The sequence below is a fragment of the Lycium ferocissimum genome, chromosome 8 (genome assembly GCF_029784015.1).
Source record: "Lycium ferocissimum isolate CSIRO_LF1 chromosome 8, AGI_CSIRO_Lferr_CH_V1, whole genome shotgun sequence".
In the NCBI taxonomy this organism is placed as follows: domain Eukaryota; kingdom Viridiplantae; phylum Streptophyta; class Magnoliopsida; order Solanales; family Solanaceae; genus Lycium; species Lycium ferocissimum.
In genome coordinates, this window is record NC_081349.1 from 40,799,555 (window position 1) to 40,823,676 (window position 24,122).

Genomic DNA, 24,122 nt, shown 5'->3' on the forward strand with positions numbered 1-24,122 from the left:
CATTTTATAGTAAAGTTTATTCCTTGATGGACATGTTTTAGTTATTAATTGGGTGAAGGAGGATCAAGTATTATTTAAATAAGTTAAAAGTATGTTTTATTCTAGGATATATGAATTGTTTGGTCTTTACTTGAGCCAAGGAGGATCAAGTCTTTAAACAAAGTATAATTTCTTCTAGGATTTAACATGTCGGTCTTAATTGGGCCAAAGAGGATGGAATTGTCTTCAACTTCAAGCAATGAATACAAAGGGACTAAAATAAAAATTTGTACCTCATTACTTGAAGGGTAAGTGAATTAAATTCACTCAAATTCTTGATCATATCCGAGAACTTGTTGGTGGAGGGAAAGGGGGAAGAAGTTTCGAAGTTTCCTTGTGCTTAGTTATGTATATGAGCTAATATCTTAATCTCCCACTGAAAAAAGAAGATCTTAAACTCCCTAAATTATTCGAGTTTAGTCGGTATAATATTTAAACTGTAAACTATTGATGTTATCCCCCGGACTATAACATTTTCTATCTAAAACTCTCATGAAATGCCAAGTGGTATAGGATACCAATATTTTCGAAAATTTGACATAAATAATGTCAAAATAGAATAAAATAGAGAAGATTAGTTTCCTAATTAATATTAGACCCATATATTCAAGGGTGCTTAGAGAAAAGAATATTCTAGTACCAAATCTTAGTTATTTTTACAAATTAACTTTATTTCAAATATTTGACATATTAGTTGACGCCTTACTCATTACCGGAAGATCAAGGAAGTTTATGACCTAAAAACAAAAAAGCGTAGCAACTCAAGCCCCTAGTTATGTGCCACAATGCTTTCTCTGGCCAGAGTTTATCTGTTGGCTAGTCTCTTCGAGCTTTTAGTAGGATGCTTTAACAAGTTATTATAGTCTTCTTAAGAATGATTATGGTGAAATGAAGCTTAGGTGGAAGACTAGTGTCATTTACTGGACTAGTGTCAAAGATCGCAAGTTGTTTTGCATCTTTGTCACTGGCTTTAGTTTGTTTGAGCTCTCTTCTTGTATTGTTTTAAATCAAATCTTGTTTCATTTAAACTGTAGTCGAAGACAGTGTATTATGTATACATGAACAAATGAAAACAAGAGAAAGGGATTTTTTTTCAGAGAAACATTTTCTTATTAGTTAAATCGAACATCGATGTTAAGGACTGCTAATCGATTACTGGAAATTGATAATGAATATCTTATTGATTCGGTTATCGTGGTTTAGCATCTTTACAAATCGATAACGATAATCACTGCTACACTCCATCCCAATTTAATACTCCCTCCGGATCAAAAAGAGTGTCCACTTAGTCATTTGCACACCCTTAAGAAAATACTAATTCCTAGACAAAAATAAGTAATTTGACTAAACTGCCCCTAATTAAATAGGTATTGAGATTTGATCACATAGCACTTAATAAGACAAATCTGAAAAAATAAGGTTAATTATTTCTTGATTTGATAAGTGGGCACTCTTTTCGAACAAAAAAAAAAAAGAAGGCTAAGTGGACACTTTTTTTTATCCGGAGGGAGTACTTCATCCAATCCAAAATAATTGATGTTCAGCCTCTAAAGATTGGTCCAAAATAATTGATATTTCACAAAATCAAAAGGTATTTAATTCCAACTTTTTTTTTCTTCAAATTTTCCCTTGAACATTCCTATTGTTTGTTAAAATTAGAACAATATTGATCAAGAACAAGTAAAACAAGAAAACAAGTTATCAAATCACCTTGCGTCGTGGCAAGCCACTGCCTTGAAAGCGATTTCGGACTGACTACGATGCAAATCGTTTAGCCCGGTCACTCCCCAATGTTCCACAACACTCCCAAACACTTGCACTAGTGGCTGAATGTTTGGAGTTTGCACAAACTAGTGCTCAGAAAACAGGAGAAAAGAAAAACTTTGAAGAAGAAGAAGAAGAAGAAGAAGAGGAGATGGTTTTTTCGGTGTATCATGAGACCTTGCGCGAGGCCACTCTTTTGCTCTAGCCCATTTACTAGCCCAATAATACACATTTCAATATAAAGAGGAAGACAGTTCTTTCCACCAATGTGGGAGAAAGTGTATTTCACATAAGACAAGAATGAATAAAGGAAAAAAGACCCTCAAGAATAAAGAGAGGAAAGAGAGTTTATTTATTCTTTGGATTACTATTTGATTTATTTCCAACACCTGTTACCCATGATAATTATGTTAACCTTAAAAGAAAAGAAAATCATAATTAAGGATATTTTAATCAAAAGCCCTCTTGATTTTTAGGAGTAATGAATACCTTAGTTTATGTGCCCAAGCCTAAAACATTAATTATTTTGGACGGGAAGGAGTAGTCACTTAGCTCAAAAAGAATATCCTAAAGTAATTGTCATATTAATATCAAAGAAGTGTGCATAGTGTTTAAGAGAAAAAATCAATCTTTTAAATAGGGGTATTATAGTAAATTAAATCTTATATTTATTTTTTCTTAATGTGCCTAGAAAGAACTAAAATGACAACTAAAATTAAACACAGAAAGTAATCAAGTGCTAACAAATATTTGGTGGAATTAATAAGTTAAAGATTATTCACATCTAATTACCTAGATGAATTTCAAATCTCCTATAGATGAGTTTTTAAAATGTTTTAACTTTTTCTGACACCGTTATGCTACAAGTTAATGTAGATGCTAACTAGGACCTATTTATGAGTCTCCGAAAGGAAGCTTGTTTTTTTTCAATAAAGCTTTTCAAACCTGCTTGTCTTAGAAATAAGTAATGTGGATGTCTACTAGTGCACTCAAATCACATATGGGTCAAATCAAACATGCAAGGAATGTTTGAACCGCGTCTCCACGACGACCTCCAAGAATTGCTATTTTTTTTTATTTTTATTCTTTAAAAAGGAAAAATATCTATTACTCGATTCGTTTTATTTTATGTGTATTAATTTATTCAGACACGTAGTTTAAGAAAGTAAAAGAGATTTTTATTTATTGTGGCATTATACATGCCTGGTGAGATACTGAAATTAAAAACTTGTTAAATATGAAAAGTGACATTATTTTTTAAACAGATAAATAAAATTAAAAAATTAGACGCATAAATTGAGACGGAAGAAGTAATCTCTTAGGAAATGATTACTTGAGCAGGTTTTAGGTGATCTGTCCCTACTCAAACTATTTTTAGCATTAGAATAACTAAGGTTTTTATAATATTGGAACGAGATTGGCTTAAATAAAGACATTATATACGTACACTGTGAAACTATATACATCCGTTTCCAACTGATCTGGACTTAGAATGTCACTACTAAAAAATCTCTATTTTTTCACTGAAAAATATTCAGTGGCTATTTCCTACTGAATGTCGATGGGAAAAATCTAAATATTAATGTTTTCACACATAAAAAATATGAAATTTCCCAGCGTTTCAGTGAGAATTCATTTTCCACCATGCGTTTTCCCAACGAGTTGATTCGGTAGGAATGAGGTGGGAAAATCATGTTTCATAATACAAATTTCCCACTGGATGTCAGTGGGAAAAACCTCTATTTCTAGTAGTGTGTTATGTTGTTGTAGTAATTTAATAGAATAAACATACATTAATTGATCTGATAATCCTTTTTACATATTAAAGTAACATATATACTTGAGTAGTAAATAATATAACCCAATGTTTACATTTCATTTGGGGGAGTCGAGATACCATTTTCATAAGACTAAGTCTTCGCAGTGGGGAAAATAAAATGAGTCAAGTCTCCATAAGGAGAATTACTGAAAAAGAATGTTAACTTTTTCTATTTGTATAGTAGTGAGTTGTCCTTGAAAATAAAAGTGGATTAAATCAAAGGGAACCTTAGCTTACAATTTGCTATTTCATTATTAAAGTCAAGAAATACTGCTGCCAATAATTCGAGTAAAAGAAAAAAAAAAAAAAAAGGTAAACCCTAATTCCTAGATTCCCCTATTCATAAGAATATGGCGCTCAACGATGTAAACATTTGGGTATTAATTTTTTTCCTTTTATTTTATTGAATTCATGAATAATAAAATCAGATATTTTAACATTTTAAAGCAATATCCATGTTGGGAGTTTAAGGTCATTCGAGGATACCACCATCGTTTATCTGTATTTTCTTGGATGATTTTAACTTATATTTCTGACAGTATAAAAAGATTATATTATCAAATCATTTAAAAAATAATTATGGTAATTGTCAATTCGAAATATGGCAATTAATAAGTGCATATGAGCAGAATTTAGGCAAGATCAAAATAGGAATCAATAAACAATCAGAATCAACAAATAAGGGTTTCACCATGACTGTAAACTCAGACATTACATTAAAAATACCATTTTGAACTTGCAAAAAATCAGAATAGAAAAAAAATTAGGGCTTCTGTAACCTGCAATTGTTCTTCAACTGAAATAATGAAATATTGGCTCTTGAAATATCTTTTTTCGATCCCAACATTGCATTCAAAGTTTTTTGGAGATGGAGGTGTGGAAAAATGTGAAGCTCAAAATCGGTGGAGTTGGAGGGAAAAAGGACGAAGAAGTAAGAGGGAAAGAAAAAAAGAGACCCCAAAGTTTTTAAAAATACAAAAAGACCTTCGCGTGTTTGTTAATCAAGTGATTAGTAATTTCTGGACAAAAAATAATTGTAAAGAAAATGAGAAACCTGCCACTTAGAGAAAAAGTTTTGGTCCTGCCACCTAGTTATTCCAACCTACTTGTCCTATAAATAAGTAATGTGGATGTCTACTAGGGCACTCAAATCAAATATGATCATTTTCAGCTACTCTTATCAAACATGCAAGGAATGTTTGAACCGCCGTCTCCACGACGACCTCCCCTACCACCCCAACCCCCATCCCTCAAGAATTGCTAAGTTTTTTTTTTTTTAAAAAAGAAAAAATGTCTTTATTACTCGATTAGAATAGATTTTTTGTGTATTAGTTTGTCCAGACACGTAATTTAAGAAAGTAAAAGAGATTTTTAAATATTGTGGCATTATACATGCCCAGTGAAATATTGAAATTAAAAACATACTAAATATAAAAAGTGATATTATTTTTTAAACAGATAAATGAAATTAAAAAATCAGATACATAAACTGAGACGGAAGAAGTAATCTCTTAGGAAATGATTACTTGAGCAGGTTTTAGGTGATCTGTCCCTAGTCAAACTATTTAGCATTAGAATAACTAAGGTTTTTATTATATTGGAACGAGAAGTATTAGAATAACTAAGGTTTTTATAATATTGGAACGAGATTGGCTTAAATAAAGACATTATATACATACACTGTGAAACTATATACAGCCGATTCCAACTGATCTGGACTTGAAATGTTACTACTAAAAAATCTTTATTTTTGCACTGAATTTCTCACTGAAAAATATTCAATGGTTATTTTCCACTGAATGTCGGTGGGAAAAACCTAAATACTAGTGTTTTCACACAGAAAAATTATGAAGTTTCCTAGCGTTTCAGTGAGAATCTATTTCCCTGCACCATGCGTTTTCCTAGCGAGTTGATTCGGTGGGAATGAGGTGGAAAAATCATGTTTCATAACACAAATTTTCCACTGAATAAAATCATGTTTCATAACACAAATTCCCCACTGAATGTCGGTGGGGGAAAACCTCTATTTCTAGTAATGTGTTATTTTGTTGTAGTAATTTAATAGAATAAACATACATTAATTGATCTAATAATCCTTTATACATATTAAAGTAACATATATAGTTGAGTAGTAAATAATATAACCCAATGTTTACATTTCATTTGGGGGAGTCGAGATACCATTTTCATTATTAAACCATGTCCATCCCAATCCGAACATGGATAAGTTTTAGTTACTATTACTTTGTATCCTAGTGTTATTGGAACTCTATAGTCCATATCAAATTATAATTCCTAATTGTATATAATGACATACAAGGCAGCAGTACGATGTGGTGAGAAAATAACAACATTCATTGCTTCAGTTATCCTCTGTCTCTTGTGTTCTTACATGGTATCCGAGCCATGACGATCTCTTCTTCCGCCTCGAGCACTTCTCAATCTTCCACTACCCAGTCTTCCTCTCTTTTCTCTTCCCCGACATCACTTAACCATGCGCACCACTTTATCTCCATTAAACTAACACTACCTAAAAAAGAGGATTTCCCGACCTCAAAAAATGGCTATTACCGACCTCATGAGGTCGGTTTTCTCAAAAAACCAACCTCAAAACCGACCTCAAGCTTAGGTCGGCAAACAGTGGGTCAGAAATTTTACCGACCTCATGAGGTCGGTAAAAATTTTAAGCTAGATAAAAGTTTTTTAATTTACCGACCTCATGAGGTCGGTATAGTGACTTATTTTTTATTTTATTTTTAAACTTTCTGACCTCACGAGGTCGGTATAGACAAAATAATTTTTATTCATTTAATTATTTCAACCTCATTAGGTCGGTTAATTATATGAATAATATAATTATATGAGTTTACCGACATCATGAGGTCGGTAATTTATATGAATATATAATATTGTTTTAGATTACCGACCACGTGAGGTCGGTATATTGCAATTTCTGAATTTTTTTACAGAAACCCGACCTCATGAGGTCGGTAATTTGCAGTTTCTGGGAATATTTTGCAAAAAACCGACCTCATGAGGTCGGTAATTTTCAGTTTCTGGGAATATTTTGCAGGAGACCGACCTTATGAGATCGGTAATTTACAATTTCTGGAAATATTTTGCAGGAGACTGACCTCATGAGGTCGGTATTCTGCAAAAAAATTGGTAGGATCTAGCTGCTTTTGCAACTGCCCACCGGTCAAGATGAAAACAATTTCATACTCAACTAAAACCAGCTCAAATAGCTGCCAACAATTCACCAAACTAATACAAATACATAAAATATTAAACAACTTTAACAATTAAAAAAGGAAGTGTTACACGATTAGTCTACTTTTCTTTCAAACTTTTCCAAACTCTTATGTCATTAATCCACATATGATAGAACCAAAAGAAAACATTTCAATTAATAGAAGGTTAAATAGCTTCTAATTCATTTCCAGGAACCAGCAAGACAAAGATACAGTAATTTGTGTGGGAAAATATATCAAACAAACCAACAACAATAAGCAAAAGGACTAGACAAGTATTAACTAAAGGTCTCTTTTGTCAGTCCTCACAAATCACTCACAACAACAACGACAAAAAAAAAAAGGAAAACAAATAAAAAAGATAATCAACCTCCGCCTCAATTCCAAACTAGTTGGGGTCAGTAACAGATGAAACATGAGAACTCTCCGCGGGTCACCCATCCTAGTACTATTCTCGCCCACGCACATTTAAAGTTCTGACAGGATCCGGTGCATAAGTGTTGGTATGATTCCATCCCTCAAAAAGATTAATTTTTACACCGGCTATCAATCGAAGACAACCTCAACTCAAGTAGTTCTTTCATCTTAGCACCTTATCTCGTACGAACTAGCTTTAGTGATATAACGAACCCACTCAACTGTGTTGTAGCCACTCTTCTCCCACACACCGCATACGTAACCGACTTACATGAAGTAGATATCATACCAAAAGGAGACCACTATTGAATTGTAAGTTTGGCAAACATACCTTAAGAAACCGAACACGCAAACCAGATGCTGTAAACATGGGAACCTGCAAAGCACAAAAAATTCGTCATGACCTCTAGCGCCATTAGAATAAACCATTGTAAAACAAGGAAAGAATGCTATTGTCGAAATTAATTTACTTCCCCACCCCACAAAAAGCTCTCCAAAAGATCCATACAAGGGATAAAGAAAATCGTCAACTTAAGCGAACACAGTTATCAGGTCTCTCCGGAGGGAAAATAATCTGAATTGGCGGCCGAGTCAAGGACTTCTTCTCTGTGATTGTCGAAATTAACTCAACCTCAGCACTCAATGTTGACTCAGTTTGTCTCGGAAATTTTCTTATCCTGCACCAAGTTGTCCATATTGAAGATCTGTGTTTGAAGAAGCTAGCTTTAATGCAAAAGAATGTACATTACATGATTACGTAAATGAATACTCACTTCTAGACCAAACAGTCAATGGCTAGATTGTACTTTGCTTTCCCTGATGTCACCTGGAAGTTCGTTTTTGCAGTTTGCTTTGGCACTGGAATTTTAATAACTACTCCAAGAGCAAACATTTTTGCACCAAACAAACTCTTAACCTGAAACAGTCAAAGTTAGCAACAGTAAATCATATAAACACAGATTGATGTTTCAAATCAAAATTCATTCCATATCAAACCTTAACATTCACTTCCATACGTGTACGGCCTAATTCTTTGATAGTTGGTAATACACGGAAAGGAAGATTTACTCCTTCAGTAATGCGGTACCTGAAGATAACCACAGGTTAACAATTTCAGGAACTATTATATAAAAGTATGCCCATGAATATCAGTATAATCTGAACCTCCTCCAAATCAAGTGGTGTACATATTTTGAGCTTAAAAGCCAAACACAATCTTTATACTCTGGTCAATGAAGTTGGGATGAACTATGGAAGCTAAGGTTCAAATCTCCGTAGAGGTAAAATAAACATGAGGTGATTTTTTCCCACCTGTCTAAGTCTTGGTAGACAAAGTTACCCAGTAACTGTGTTGGTGGGAGATAGCAAGCACCCAGTGGACTAGTCGTGGTGAGCACAAGCTAGCCCAGTTAGTAGCATTAATTTAGCGTGACATGAAATGATTTAAGGAAGTTCAGCATTTGCTACTAGAATAAAATGAGGAATCAGTACCTTTACGGCTTCACCAAATTGAAACGGAGGGAATAGATAATCACATGTTTTGAGAACAGGCTTGAGATGAGAGAAAAAATTAAGGAGATGAATGACCTTTTTAAGGTAAAGATAATGCTAATTTTTTTTTTCCTTTTGAGGAGATCAAATTTGGACTTTAAAAGAACTAAGGGTGTGGTTGGTATGGAAAATGTTTTCCAATTTTCCATGTTTGGTTGGTGAAGATGTTTTGGAAAACACTTTCTTTAGAAAACAAGTTCCTTAAAAATGAGGAAAATAACTTCCCCAATGGCAGTCGGGAAAGCAAGACCCTCCCTGCGCCAACCGACCGCACCAGTGACTTGCAAGGTTGCATTTGGAACTGGCTTATCTACATGCTGCAGGATTTTGTTGCATTGTGAAGAAAAAAAACAAATCAATGCTATACTCAAAATTCATTTTTATTATGTCACTGCATGATATCCCTCATGAATGATTTTATTAAGTAAATCAAAGAGGAAGCTTATAAAAAAAAAAAAGTAAATCAAAAAGATAGATAATTTTAAATCTATTGTTCAAACCTTGAAAAGCTTCCTCTGAGATCCCTAAATCCAAGTGAATGACCATGATCCAACTCTTTGTATGGGAAACTAACCGTGACTTTAAATTAAAGCTATAGGAATAGACTCAAGTGTATCAATATTGTTCAAGCAACTCTACATAATGTTTCATATAATTGCTCCAATCGCTAACAAGTAGAAAACATATACTACTTGTTTTTTCCTAAATCAATAAGCAAGAAGACATTCACTGTTGGTCTATTATAACAGTTCATTACCTGAGATCCATCCCAGAACTGGCCCCAATAAACACTTCCAAAACCACCTTCTGCAATCCTGTTATCATAATTAAAATTATTTGTAGCAGAGTGCAACTCCTTCAGAGAAAAAACCCTCCATGTTGGCTCCTTCTTCGCTTGCCCTTTTCTGTATTATTTCAAATAAAAAATCAATAACAACTAGTACAACTAGTCCCAACCAAGTTCGAGTTCGGCTATATGAATCCCCACTTCTTCATTTAAGGTTCATTTCAAATGCAAAATCGAAAATCAATTCAGTGTAAAGGGGAAAAGGATAAGAGGTTCCTGCGCTTCAATAAGCAGTATTTCCCAAATCAACACAACAAGAAGACTACACAGCAAGAAATTATTCAAATAAAACTAGAGGCTTTCGGTTCAATATATCATTCCAACAAATGCAACAGTGTCTAGAGCAGTCTAGTACAAAACTTGTAAAAACAACTTAACATAAAGCTTAATTAGAACAATACAGCGATAAAGGTAATAGCTTTGAAGGAATTTAGTAAACATACCGTTCTGAACCCTTGACGCAGCAAAATATGGAGCAAAAAGCCATAGCTTTGGATTTTGAAACATCTAAACTCAACTTCCCCTTTCTTAACACAACTATATATCAAATTAACAAATGTCAAATACAAAAAATAAGCGTGTCAATCAAGAATCAATCTTTAGAACCCCATAGCACAAAAGAAGTAAACAGAGATAAGGCTAAAATTCATAATTGATCAACGAGTAATTATCTTGTAATTAGTTTCCCGAATATTTTAATTTTCGGATATACTTCAACGAAATTTGTGAAGAATGGAAGATAATACACCACAAAATAAATAAATTATCTTGCACCTTCAAGCTTGGATAAGTTCCATATATTCCTTTACATTATCTCCATTTTCCCAACCAAAATTTTCCAAAAGTTCACTCTATCTTAATTTGTCTTCCAAATCCTACTACTACTTAGTTCCTACTATATATCTATTCCTAGAAAACACTGCAATGATAACATGTGAAACGACTCTAATCTAACTCATAAAAAAGGTACTAAAAGCTTGCTCAAACTACTAATGTTCAAAGTGATATATAATTGACATAACGAAATACTTGTAATTATTAATTTGACTCAAAGGTACTATTAATTTTTTTGACGGTATCTCTGTTCTGACATTTTATCAAACACCACATAGGCTTCTTTAAGTCGCCTGCGGAAGAAAACACTACAGGTGATCTAGTATAAGCAAATAAACCAAAATTGGACCAAATCAAAAACAGTATATATTGAAACAAATGAATCAGACTAAAGCTAGTCTCCAAACATAAACAAAATAAGCAAAAGTACCCTATTTTGACTCTCGTATTCTGAACTACTTCACACAAATTAGGTGTTTAGTCACTAGCTCCCATTTGTATTTGGATAATAAATCTTATGAGGTACAAGCTATATATATATCTGAAACAACCTTTTTTCAATTGGTCCTCCTAGCAAATTTCTTAGCCAAGAAAACAAAGAAAGCATACCTCAAATGGTTGGCCATGGACGGCGACAACAACGACGGTACTGGGTAGGGACGGCGGCGACGGTGACTAGCAGGAATGATGGTGATGACGTTATTAGGGTTAAGAGAGAAAGGGGGAGAGAAATGGTGAAAGGAAAAGATAGAATAATGGGAAAAACAAGGGTTTGGGTCTGATTTTAATTTTATTTGACTAGTTACACCGACGTCGTGAGGTCGGTATATTTAATTATTTTATTTTTAACTTAAAATAATACCGACCTCATGAGGTCGGTTTATTAAAAATAATTTATAATATTTTTAATTAAATAACCCGACCTCATAATGTCGGTAATTTTAATTATTTTATTTTTAATTAAAAGAATACGGCCTCACGAGGTCGGTTTATTAAAAATAATTTATAATACTTAGTATCAAATAAATTTCCGACCTAATGAAGTCGGTATATTATTTTTCAAATTTTATTACAATATTACCGACCTCATGAAGTCGGTTTATTTTAAAAAAAATTGAAAAATAAATATTACTACTTTACCGACCTCACGAGGTCGATTTTTTTTCTGACCTCAACTGAGGTCGGTTTTTTTCTGACCTCAACTGAGGTCAATTTTTTGAGGTCGGAAAATCCTATTTATTTTAGTAGTGTAACTGCCACAAACTATCTTTTTTGGCGCACACAATTGTTGCCTTTCCTTCGTGGACAGAATCTTCATGGATTTGTCGATGGCAGTCACCCTTGTCCAGCATCCCATGTCTCAGTTGCCAGTGCTACAGGTGACGGATCCTTTACGAAAAGTATTAATCCCGACTACGCACCACGGATCCAGCAAGATCAATTGATCTTGAGCCTACTCATATCCTCCCTATCTGAAGAGACACTTCCCATCGCCATTGGACTAAATACTTCGAAGGAAGTTTGGGACGCGCTTGAGGCTGCGCTATCTTCTCCTTCCAACACTCGAATTCTGAGCCTTCATATGCAGCTTCAAAACTTGAAGCAAGAGGATCTAACTGTCACGCAAAGATCTACACAAGGCAAAATTGATTTCGGATGAATTGACCGTCGGCCGTCCGTTATGTCTAGCAGACCAGAACTCTACATATTCAAAGGTTTGCGTTCAGAATTTAAAGATATTGTCACCACCTTATCGGCACGACCTCAACCAGTTACTTTTGCCGAATTGCATAGCCTCCTTCTAAATCATGAGTTCATCAATGGATCGTCACTATCCAACCTTTCAATTTCTACTCCGCAACAATCCGATTCAGCCCAACATCCTCGACAGAACTTGACCCACAAGAATGCACAACCTGATCGCTCCTACAACAACAACACTAACCGAGGTCGTGGAAGGTCCAATCGAGGTCGTGGTGGTAGAGGTGGTCGCTTCAATTCCAGAAAATTGTCCACCTATAGTCAACCTTGGCAATCCACTGATCAGCGACAAAAGTGCCAAATTTGCAATGGTAATAACCACCATTTCGCCTAAATTGTTTTGAACGTTACAGCCAAGCTACTAATCCAGTAGCTTATCTATCACATTCGACTCCAAACGCAACCTCTCAGCAGTGGTTCCCTGACAGCGGAGCGACGCACCATATCACCCCTGACCTCACCACGTTTCACCAGATTGAGGATGATAAAGGACCGGACCAGGTTCATATTGGTAATGGCAATAACGTCCCTATTCATCACACTGGTAATGCCACTCTTCCCTCCCCCTTTCGACTCTTTCGTCTAAATAATATTCTTCATGTTCCCTCTATCACTAAACGTTTGCTCTCCGTCCAGCGTTTTGCTCGTGATAATAAAGTTTTCTTCGAAATTCATCCCTACCATTTTGTTGTGAAGGATCGGGCTTCCAAGATACCACTACTTTCAGGCAAGAGTGATGGGGGACTCTACACTCTCCAGTCATCTTCCACTTCTAAGTCTACTTCACCTTCAGCACTTTATATTATCAAGGCATCTCCATCTTGTTGGCACCTTCGCCTAGGACATCCTCATCAACAAATTCTTCGTCAAGTTATTAGGACACATAAATTGCCCTGTACTAGTTCTAGTTTTAATTCTATTTGTAGTGCTTGTCAACTCGGCAAGTCGCACAAATTATCTTTACCTTTGAGCATTAATAAAAGTTCTTCCATTTTACAATTGTTATATGTTGATGTTTGGGGTCCGGCGCCCGTTCTATCCTCTCATGGACAGAGATATTTTCTAGTATTTGTTGATGATTTCAGCATTTGCTACTAGAATAAAATGAGGAATCAGTACCACAGCTTCAGCCTTCTGGCTTGAGATGAGAGAAAAAATTAAGGAGATGAATGACCAGTAAAGATAATGCTAATTTTTTCCTTTTTGAGGAGATCAAATTTGGACTTTAAAAGAACTAAGGGTGTGGTTGGTATGGAAAATGTTTTCCAATTTTCCATGTTTGGTTGGTGAAGATGTTTTGGAAAACACTTTCTTTAGAAAACAAGTTCCTTAAAAATGAGGAAAATAACTTCCCCATGGCGGTCGGGAAAGCAAGACCCTCCTCGCGCCAACCGACCGCACCTGACTTGCAAGGTTGCATTTGGAGCCGGCTTATCTACATCTTTGCAGATTTTGTTGCATTGTGAAGAAAAAAAAAACAAATCAATGCTATACTCAAAATTCATTTTTATTATGTCACTGCATGATATCCCTCATGAATGATTTTATTAAGTAAATCAAAGAGGAAGCTTATAAAAAAAAAAAAGTAAATCAAAAAGATAGATAATTTTAAATCTATTGTTCAAACCTTGAAAAGCTTCCTCACGAGATCCCTAAATCCAAGTGAATGACCATGATCCAACTCTTTGTATGGGAAACTAACCGTGACTTTAAATTAAAGCTATAGGAATAGACTCAAGTGTATCAATATTGTTCAAGCAACTCTACATAATGTTTCATATAATTGCTCCAATCAGTTAACAAGTAGAAAACATATACTACTTGTTTTTTCCTAAATCAATAAGCAAGAAGACATTCACTGTTGGTCTATTATAACAGTTCATTACCTGAGATCCATCCCAGAACTGGCCCCAATAAACACTTCCAAAACCACCTTCTGCAATCCTGTTATCATAATTAAAATTATTTGTAGCAGAGTGCAACTCCTTCGCAGAGAAAAAACCCTCCATGTTGGCTCCTTCTTCGCTTGCCCTTTTCTGTATTATTTCAAATAAAAAATCAATAACAACTAGTACAACTAGTCCCAACCAAGTTCGAGTTCGGCTATATGAATCCCCACTTCTTCATTTAAGGTTCATTTCAAATGCAAAATCGAAAATCAATTCAGTGTAAAGGGGAAAAGGATAAGAGGTTCTATGCTTCAATAAGCAGATTTCCCAAATCAACACAACAAGAAGACTACACACAGAAGAAATTATTCAAATAAAACTAGAGGCTTTCGGTTCAATATATCATTCCAACAAATGCAACGGTGTCTAGAGCGATCTAGTACAAAACTTGTAAAAACAACTTAACATAAAGCTTAATTAGAACAATACGAACATAAAGGTAATAGCTTTGAAGGAATTTAGTAAACATACCGTTCAACCCTCGACAAAGAAAATATGGAGCAAAAAGCCATAGCTTTGGATTTTGAAACATCTAAACTCAACTTCCCCTTTCTTAACACAACTATATATCAAATTAACAAATGTCAAATACAAAAATAAGCGTGTCAATCAAGAATCAATCTTTAGAACCCCATAGCACAAAAGAAGTAAACAGAGATAAGGCTAAAATTCATAATTGATCACCGAGTAATTATCTTGTAATTAGTTTCTGAATATTTTAATTTTCGATATACTTCGACGTAATTTGTGAAGAATGGAAGATAATACACCACAAAATAAATAAATTATCTGCACCTTCAAGCTTGGATAAGTTCCGCTCCATATATTCCTTTACATTATCTCCATTTTCCCAACCAAAATTTTCCAAAAGTTCACTCTATCTTAATTTGTCTTCCAAATCCTACTACTACTTAGTTCCTACTATATATCTATTCCTAGAAAACACTGCAATGATAACATGTGAAACGACTCTAATCTAACTCATAAAAAGGTACTAAACTCGCTCAAACTACTAATGTTCAAAGTGATATATAATTGACATAACGAAATACTTGTAATTATTAATTTGACTCAAAGGTACTATTAATTTTTTTGACGGTATCTACAACGACATTTTATCAAACACCACATAGGCTTCTTTAAGTCGCCCTCTGGAAGAAAACACTACAGGTGATCTAGTATAAGCAAATAAACCAAAATTGGACCAAATCAAAAACAGTATATATTGAAACAAATGAATCAGACTAAAGCTAGTCTCCAAACATAAACAAAATAAGCAAAAGTACCCTATTTTGACTCTCGTATTCTCGAACTACTTCACACAAATTAGGTGTTTAGTCACTAGCTCCCATTTGTATTTGGATAATAAATCTTATGAGGTACAAGCTATATATATATATCCGAAACAACCTTTTTTCAATTGGTCCTCCTAGCAAATTTCTTAGCCAAGAAAACAAAGAAAGCATACCTCAAATGGTTGCCATGGACGGCGACAACAACGACGGTACTGGGTAGGGACGGCGGCGACGGTGACTAGCAGGAATGATGGTGATGACGTTATTAGGGTTAAGAGAGAAAGGGGGAGAGAAATGGTGAAAGGAAAAGATAGAATAATGGGAAAAACAAGGGTTTGGGTCGATTTTAATTTTATTTGCCTAATTATACCGATCTCGTGAGGTCGGTATATTTAATTATTTTATTTTTAATTTAAAAGAATACCGACCTCACGAGGTCGGTTTATTAAAAATAATTTATAATATTTTTAATTAAATAACCCGACCTCATAATGTCGGTAATTTTAATTATTTTATTTTTAATTAAAAGAATACTGACCTCACGAGGTCGGTTTATTAAAAATAATTTATAATACTTAGTATCAAATAAATTTCCGACCTAATGAAGTCGGTATATTATTTTTTCAAATTTTATTACAATATTACCGACCTCATGAAGTCGGTTTATTTTAAAAAAAATTGAAAAATAAATATTACTACTTTACCGACCTCATGAGGTCGATTTTTTTCTGACCTCAACTGAGGTCGGTTTTTTTCTGACCTCAACTGAGGTCAATTTTTTGAGGTCGGAAAATCCTATTTATTTTAGTAGTGTAACTGCCACAAACTATCTTTTTTGGCGCACACAATTGTTGCCTTTCCTTCGTGGACGATGAATCTTCATGGATTTGTCGATGGCAAATACCCTTGTCCAAAGATCCCATGTCTCGGTTGCCGTGCTACGGTGACGGATCCTTTTACGAAAAGTATTAATCCCGACTACGCACCACGGATCCAAAGAAGATCAATTGATCTTGAGCCTACTCATATCCTCCCTATCTGAAGAGACACTTCCCATCGCCATTGGACTAAATACTTCGAAGGAAGTTTGGGACGCGCTTGAGGCTGCGCTATCTTCTCCTTCCAACACTCGAATTCTGAGCCTTCATATGCAGCTTCAAAACTTGAAGCAAAGAGGATCTAACCGTCACGCAAAGATCTACACAAGGCAAAATTGATTTCGGATGAATTGACCGCCGGCCGTCCGTTATGTCTAGCGGACGAGAATCCCCACATATTCAAAGGTTTGCGTTCGTAATTTAAAGATATTGTCACCACCTTATCGGCACGACCTCAACCGCCACTTTTGCCGAATTGCATAGCCTCCTTCTAAATCATGAGTTCATCAATGGATCGTCACTATCCAACCTTTCAATTTCTACTCCGCAACAATCCGATTCAGCCCAACATCCCTCAGCAAACTTGACCCACAAGAATGCACAACCTGATCGCTCCTACAACAACAACACTAACCGAGGTCGTGGAAGGTCCAATCGAGGTCGTGGTGGTAGAGGTGGTCGCTTCAATTCCAGAAAATTGTCCACCTATAGTCAACCTTGGCAATCCACTGATCAGCGACAAAAGTGCCAAATTTGCAATGGTAATAACCACACTGCCCTAAATTGCTTCCAACGTTACAGCCAAGCTACTAATCCAGTAGCTTATCTATCACATTCGACTCCAAACGCAACCTCTCAGCAGTGGTTCCCCTGGGACGGATGAGCGACGCACCATATCACCCCCGACCTCGCCACGTTTCACGAGATTGAGGATGATAAAGGACCTAGGACCGGGTTCATATTGGTAATGGCAATAACGTCCCTATTCATCACCTCTGCACGCCACTCTTCCCTCCCCACTTCGACTCTTTCGTCTAAATAATATTCTTCATTTCTCTATCACTAAACGTTTGCTCTCCGTCCGGCGTTTTGCTCTCGTGATAATAAAGTTTTCTTCGAAATTCATCCTTACCATTTTGTTGTGAAGGATCGGGCTTCCAAGATACCACTACTTTCGAGCAAGAGTGATGGGGGACTCTACGCTCCTCCCAGGTCATCTTCCCTTCTAAGTCTACTTCACCTTGAAGACTTTATATTATCAAGGCATCTCCCCGCTCTTGTTACTGCACCTTCGCCAGACATCCTCATCAACAAATTCTTCGTCGAGGTTATTAGGACACATAAATTGCCTCCGTACTAGTTCTAGTTTTAATTCTATTTGTAGTGCTTGTCAACTCGGCAAGTCGCACAAATTATCTTTACCTTTGAGCATTAATAAAAGTTCTTCCATTTTACAATTGTTATATGTTGATGTTTGGGTCCGGCGCCCGTTCTATCCTCTCATGGATGAGATATTTCTAGTATTTGTTGATGATTTCAGCATTTGCTACTAGAATAAAATGAGGAATCGTGACGGCTTGTACCTTTGCTTGAGATGAGAGAAAAAATTAAGGAGATGAATGACCGGTAAAGATAATGCTAATTTTTTTTTTGCTTTTGAGGAGATCAAATTTGGACTTTAAAAGAACTTTTTTGCATGTGGTTGGTATGGAAAATGTTTTCCAATTTTCCATGTTTGGTTGGTGAAGATGTTTTGGAAAACACTTTCTTTAGAAAACAAGTTCCTTAAAAATGAGGAAAATAACTTCCCCAATGGCAGTCGGGAAAGCAAGACCCTCCCTGCGCCAACCGACCGCACCAGTGACTTGCAAGGTTGCATTTGGAACTGCTTATCTACACGCTCAGCAGATTTTGTTGCATTGTGAAGAAAAAAACAAATCAATGCTATACTCAAAATTCATTTTTTATTATGTCAACGCATGATATCCCTCATGAATGATTTTATTAAGTAAATCAAAGAGGAAGCTTATAAAAAAAAGTAAATCAAAAAGATAGATAATTTTAAATCTATTGTTCAAACCTTGAAAAGCTTCCTCCGAGATCCCTAAATCCAAGTGAATGACCATGATCCAACTCTTTGTATGAAACTAACCGTGACTTTAAATTAAAGCTATAGGAATAGACTCAAGTGTATCAATATTGTTCAAGCAACTCTACATAATGTTTCATATAATTGCTCCAACTGCCATCAGTTAACAAGTAGAAAACATATACTACTTGTTTTTTTTCCTAAATCAATAAGCAAGAAGACATTCTTGTTGGTCTATTATAACAACATTACGAGATCCATCCTTAATCCCGCCCCAATAAACACTTCCAAAAAACCACCTTTCGCAATCCTCGTTATCATAATTAAAATTATTTGTAGCAGAGTGCAACTCCTTCGAGAAAAAACCTCCATGTTGGCTCCTTCTTCGCTTGCCCTTTTCCGTATTATTTCAAATAAAAAATCAATAACAACTAGTACAACTAGTCCCAACCAAGTTCGAGTTCGGTTATATGAATCCCCACTTCTTCATTTAAGGTTCATTTCAAATGCAAAATCGAAAATCAATTCGGTTGTAAAGGGGAAAAGGATAAGAGGTTCGCGCTTCAATAAGCGTATTTCCCAAATCAACACAACAGAAGACTACACAAAGAAGAAATTATTCAAATAAAACTAGAGGCTTTCGGTCAATATATCATTCCAACAAATGCAACAAGTGTCTAGAGCAGCCTAGTACAAAACTTGTAAAAACAACTTAACATAAAGCTTAATTAGAACAATACAAACATAAAGGTAATAGCTTGAAGGAATTTAGTAAACATACCGTTTCGAACCCTCGACGCAAAAAATATGGAGCAAAAAGCCATAGCTTTGGATTTTGAAACATCTAAACTCAACTTCCCTTTCTTAACACAACTATATATCAAATTAACAAATGTCAAATACAAAAAATAAGCGTGTCAATCAAGAATCAATCTTTAGAACCCCATAGCACAAAAGAAGTAAACAGAGATAAGGCTAAAATTCATAATTGATCACTGAGTAATTATCTTGTAATTAGTTTCCTGAATATTTTAATTTTCAGATATACTTCAACAGAATTTGTGAAGAATGGAAGATAATACACCACAAAATAAATAAATTATCTGCACCTTCAAGCTTGGATAAGTTCCATATATTCCTTTACATTATCTCCATTTTCCCAACCAAAATTTTCCAAAAGTTCACTCTATCTTAATTTGTCTTCCAAATCCTACTACTACTTAGTTCCTACTATATATCTATTCCTAGAAAAACACTGCAATGATAACATGTGAAACGACTCTAATCTAACTCATAAAAAAGGTACTAAAACTGCTCAAACTACTAATGTTCAAAGTGATATATAATTGACATAACGAAATACTTGTAATTATTAATTTGACTCAAAGGTACTATTAATTTTTTTGACGGTATCTCTGTTCTGACATTTTATCAAACACCACATAGGCTTCTTTAAGTCGCCCTGCGGAAGAAAACACGATGCGTGATCTAGTATAAGCAAATAAACCAAAATTGACCAAATCAAAAAACAAGATATATTGAAACAAATGAATCGACTAAAGCTAGTCTCCAAACATAAACAAAATAAGCAAAAGTACCCTATTTTGACTCTCGTATTCTGAACTACTTCACACAAATTAGGTGTTTAGTCACTAGCTCCCATTTGTATTTGGATAATAAATCTTATGAGGTACAAGCTATATATATATCTGAAACAACCTTTTTTCAATCGTCCTCCTAGCAAATTTCTTAGCCAAGAAAACAAAGAAAGCATACCTCAAATGGTTGGCCATGGACGGCGACAACAACGACGGTACTGGGTAGGGACGGCGGCGACGGTGACTAGCAGGAATGATGGTGATGACGTTATTAGGGTTAAGAGAGAAAGGGGGAGAGAAATGGTGAACTAGTGGTCTTTCGCCGTTTTTCTTATTAATCGCCTTCCTTCAGTTACAACTCGTGGTCTTTCGCCGTATGAACTAGTCCATCATTCCAAACCTGACTATTCTTTTCTCAAGGTCTTCGGTTGGCTATGCTTTCCTTACCTCCGACCCTACAATAAACACAAGTTTGATTTTCGAAGTAAACCTTGTGTGTTTCTTGGCTACAGCCCAACCCACCTTGGGTATCGCTGTTTGGATCAATCCACCGGACGAGTCTATGTTGCCCAACATGTTCGCTTTGATGAACATAACTTTCCATTTGCCAAGCTATCCATCCTTGGCCCTGCACCCAATCAGTCTCCATCTACCGCGCCTTGGGCTTCTCTTCCAGTCTTTATGTCTCCATCAAGAGTCATTCATCAATCTCTTAGTGGAGATCCTCCTCCATTGCTGCCTAATCCCATTCAATCACCTTCACCACCACCGATTCATCCTACCACTCGTTTAGGAGACTCTTCTCCACCCTCTTTAAGTCCCGATCACACTCCGAGTCCGACCCTATCATCTACTCCTACATCGTATTCACATGCTCCCACTCCAGAACCAACTTCCCTCCAAGGTATTCCCAATACCTCTTCCCCTAGCCTACCTCTTGTTGTCGACTTAAGTAGCTATGACATGTTCCCAGATCGTTCCCCTACTCCGTTGCCTCCTCCAACCCGTACCAATAGGCTCATAGTCCTTCCTCGACGTTCACATAAGATGGTACTTAGGCACATGCATCCGTCCTCAAATTTGGCTACTACCTCGGATTCATTATCTACTCCCACATATGAGCCATCGTGTTTCACTGAAGCTTCCAAACATAAAGAATGGCGGGCTGCTATGGCATCTGAAATGGATGCATTACTGCGAAATGAGACATGGTCACTGGTTCCTTATGATCCGCAAATGAATATTCTTAGGTGCAAGTGGGTATTTCGCATCAAAAGAAATTCTTCTGGTGCAATAGAGCGCTACAACGCTCGCTTGGTTGCAAAAGGATTTCACCAACTCGAGGGACATGACTACTTTGAAACATTTAGCCCTGTTGTTAAGCCGGCTACAATTCGCATTGTTCTTGCCTTGGCAGCATCACACAACTGGGTTTTGCGTCAATTAGATGTGCAAAATGCCTTTCTCCATGGTGCGTTGCAAGAACAAGTCTTTATGTCACAACCTTCCGGTTTCATACATAGATCCTCAGTATCCGAATCACGTCTGCAAGCTTAAGAGATCCCTTTATGGTCTCAAATAGGCGCCTCGAGCATGGTACATGTGCCTTCTTAAGCTCCTCCTCACTGTTGGGTTCACTACTTCAAAATCAGATACATCATTGTTTATTTATCGAGCTCATGGTGTAGTGGCTTATATCTTGGTCTATGTAGATGATATTGTTGTCACTGGAAACAATTCATCCTTTATGGAAAGCATAATCTCCAAACTTGGTGCAGAATTTTCAATTCGTGACCTTGGTCCCTTAAGTTTTTCCTTGGCATTCAAGTATCTCATGGATCCGCCTATCATACTCTCTCGGGAAAGCGATTACATTACCTCTCTTCGAAAATGCTAGTATGCAAGATCGTAAACCCCTTTCCACACCTATGGCGAAGAATTCGAAGCTCCACGCCGGTGATGTATTTGTTCCACGATGCAACGTTGTATCGAAAAATTGTCGGAGCCTTATAGTATGTCACACTCACCCGTCCTGACATTGCCTTTGTAGTTAACAAAGCTTGCCAATTCATGCATAATCCCATAGTAAATCAATGGGCTGCGGTTCCGTATCCTACGTTTATTCAAGGCACACTCAACATTTCTCTTTTCACATTCCGCGCTCCTCCACATCGCTTCTGCGTGCTTTCACTGACTCGGATTGGGCAGGGTCCCTAGATGATCGTAAGTCGACTGGAGGCTATGCCATATTCCTTGGTGCTGCTCTTGTATCGTGGTTTTCGAAGAAACAACGTACAGTGGCTCGCTCCTCCACTGAGTCGGAATACAAGGCGCTCGCTGATGCTGCGGCTGAGCTAACTTGGATACAGTCTATCCTAAATGAGCTTGGGGTGCACCTCCCTAAAGCTCCTATCATGGTGTGATAACATTGGTGCGGCCTATCTTTCTATTAATCCAATTTTTCATGCTCGCACAAAGCATGTCGAAATAGATTTTCACTTTGTTCGAGATAAGGTCGCCAAGATCCGCCGGTGCAATTCTTGTCGTCTAAGGATCAATTGGCCGATGTCTTGACAAAGCCACTTTCAGCGGCGCGCTTGAATTTCTACGTTCCCAACCGAATGTGTCCTCGCCACCTTCAGCAAAGGAGTATTAAACCATGTTCATCCCAATCCGAACATGGATAAGTTTTAGCTACTATTACTTTGTATCCTAGTGTTATTGGAACTCTATAGTCCATATCAAATTGTAATTCCTAATTGTATATAATGACATACAAAGCTGCAAAGCATTTGATGTGGTGAGAAAATAACAACATTCATTGCTTCAAAATACTAAGTCTTCACAGTGGGGAAAATAAAATGAAGTCAAGTCTACATAAGGAGAATTACTGAAAAAGAATGTTAACTTTTTCTATTTGTATAGTAGTGAGTTGTCCTTGAAAATAAAAGTGGATTAAATCAAAGGGAACCTTAGCTTACAATTTGGTATTTCATTATTAAAGTCAAGAAATACTGCTGCCAATAATTCGAGTAAAAGAAAGAAAAAAAAAAGGTAAACCCTAATTCCTAGATTCCCATTACGTACTTATTCATCATAAGAATATGACGCTCAACGATGTAAACATTTGGGTATTAATTTTTTTTTCCTTTTATTTTACTGAATTCATGAATAATAAAAGCAAATATTTTAACATTTTAAAGCCAATATCCATGTGGGGAGTTTACGGCCATTCGGTGATACCACCCTCATTTATCTGTATGTTCTTGAATGATTTTGCCTTACAAAAAAATTATATTATCAAATCATTTAAGAAATAGTTATGGTAGTTGGCAATTCTAAATTAGGCAGATAACATGAGATAACTGATACATTTATTAATCAGTGCATATGAGCAGAATTTAGACAATTTATATTCAATAGTTTTGTATGTGTCATCATCTCATTTAAAAGCATATATAAGTTGTTAGATAGGGCACAATTTTAACAATTTAATTAGTATAAACACGCATTTTCAAGTGCGTGCCTGATTTTTTTCATGGCCAGGAAATACAAGACAACCATTTTTCATAATGGTGAGAAGTGAGACTCAAACTCAGGACCTCTACTTAATCTAATATTATATTAAAAGGTCCGAGTATCTCATCTAAAAGCTTTATTTGTTAAAAAGAACATAATTTTAATTATTTAATTATATTATATCTCAACAATTACAGACTGCTCAGCATGATGGTATTATTACGTTACTTCCATTGTTAAATTTTCTTACATGGGAGAGAAAGAAAGATTAATCGAACACTTAAAGATATTCCCCCTACTTGGTACTACAGTCAAACCTCTCTATAGTGGCAGCGTTTGTCCAAAAATTTCATGGTTGTTATAGTGAGGTGCTATTATACATGTATACTGGCATTTGATATTTAGATCTCATTTAGCTGTTATAAACAAAAGTACGCAAACAATTAACTTTTGTACTTTTTATGTTATAAACAAAGAATTTTCTCCAAACTTGTAGGCTGTTTCATAAATT

The 24,122-nt window shown here is 35.8% G+C and overlaps 1 long non-coding RNA gene and 1 pseudogene across 1 annotated transcript; both read right to left on the reverse strand.

Annotated features, from left to right (window-relative positions):
• Nucleotides 1–7,672: 7,672 nt before the first annotated feature.
• LOC132068474 (AP-2 complex subunit mu-like) lies at nt 7,673–13,679 on the reverse strand (annotated as a pseudogene).
• LOC132066946 (uncharacterized) lies at nt 9,004–11,459 on the reverse strand. Its single transcript, XR_009416969.1, has 2 exons — nt 11,132–11,459; nt 9,004–9,746 (listed from the first exon to the last, which is right to left on the reverse strand). It is a non-coding gene; the product is annotated as an uncharacterized LOC132066946 (long non-coding RNA).
• Nucleotides 13,680–24,122: the final 10,443 nt, after the last annotated feature.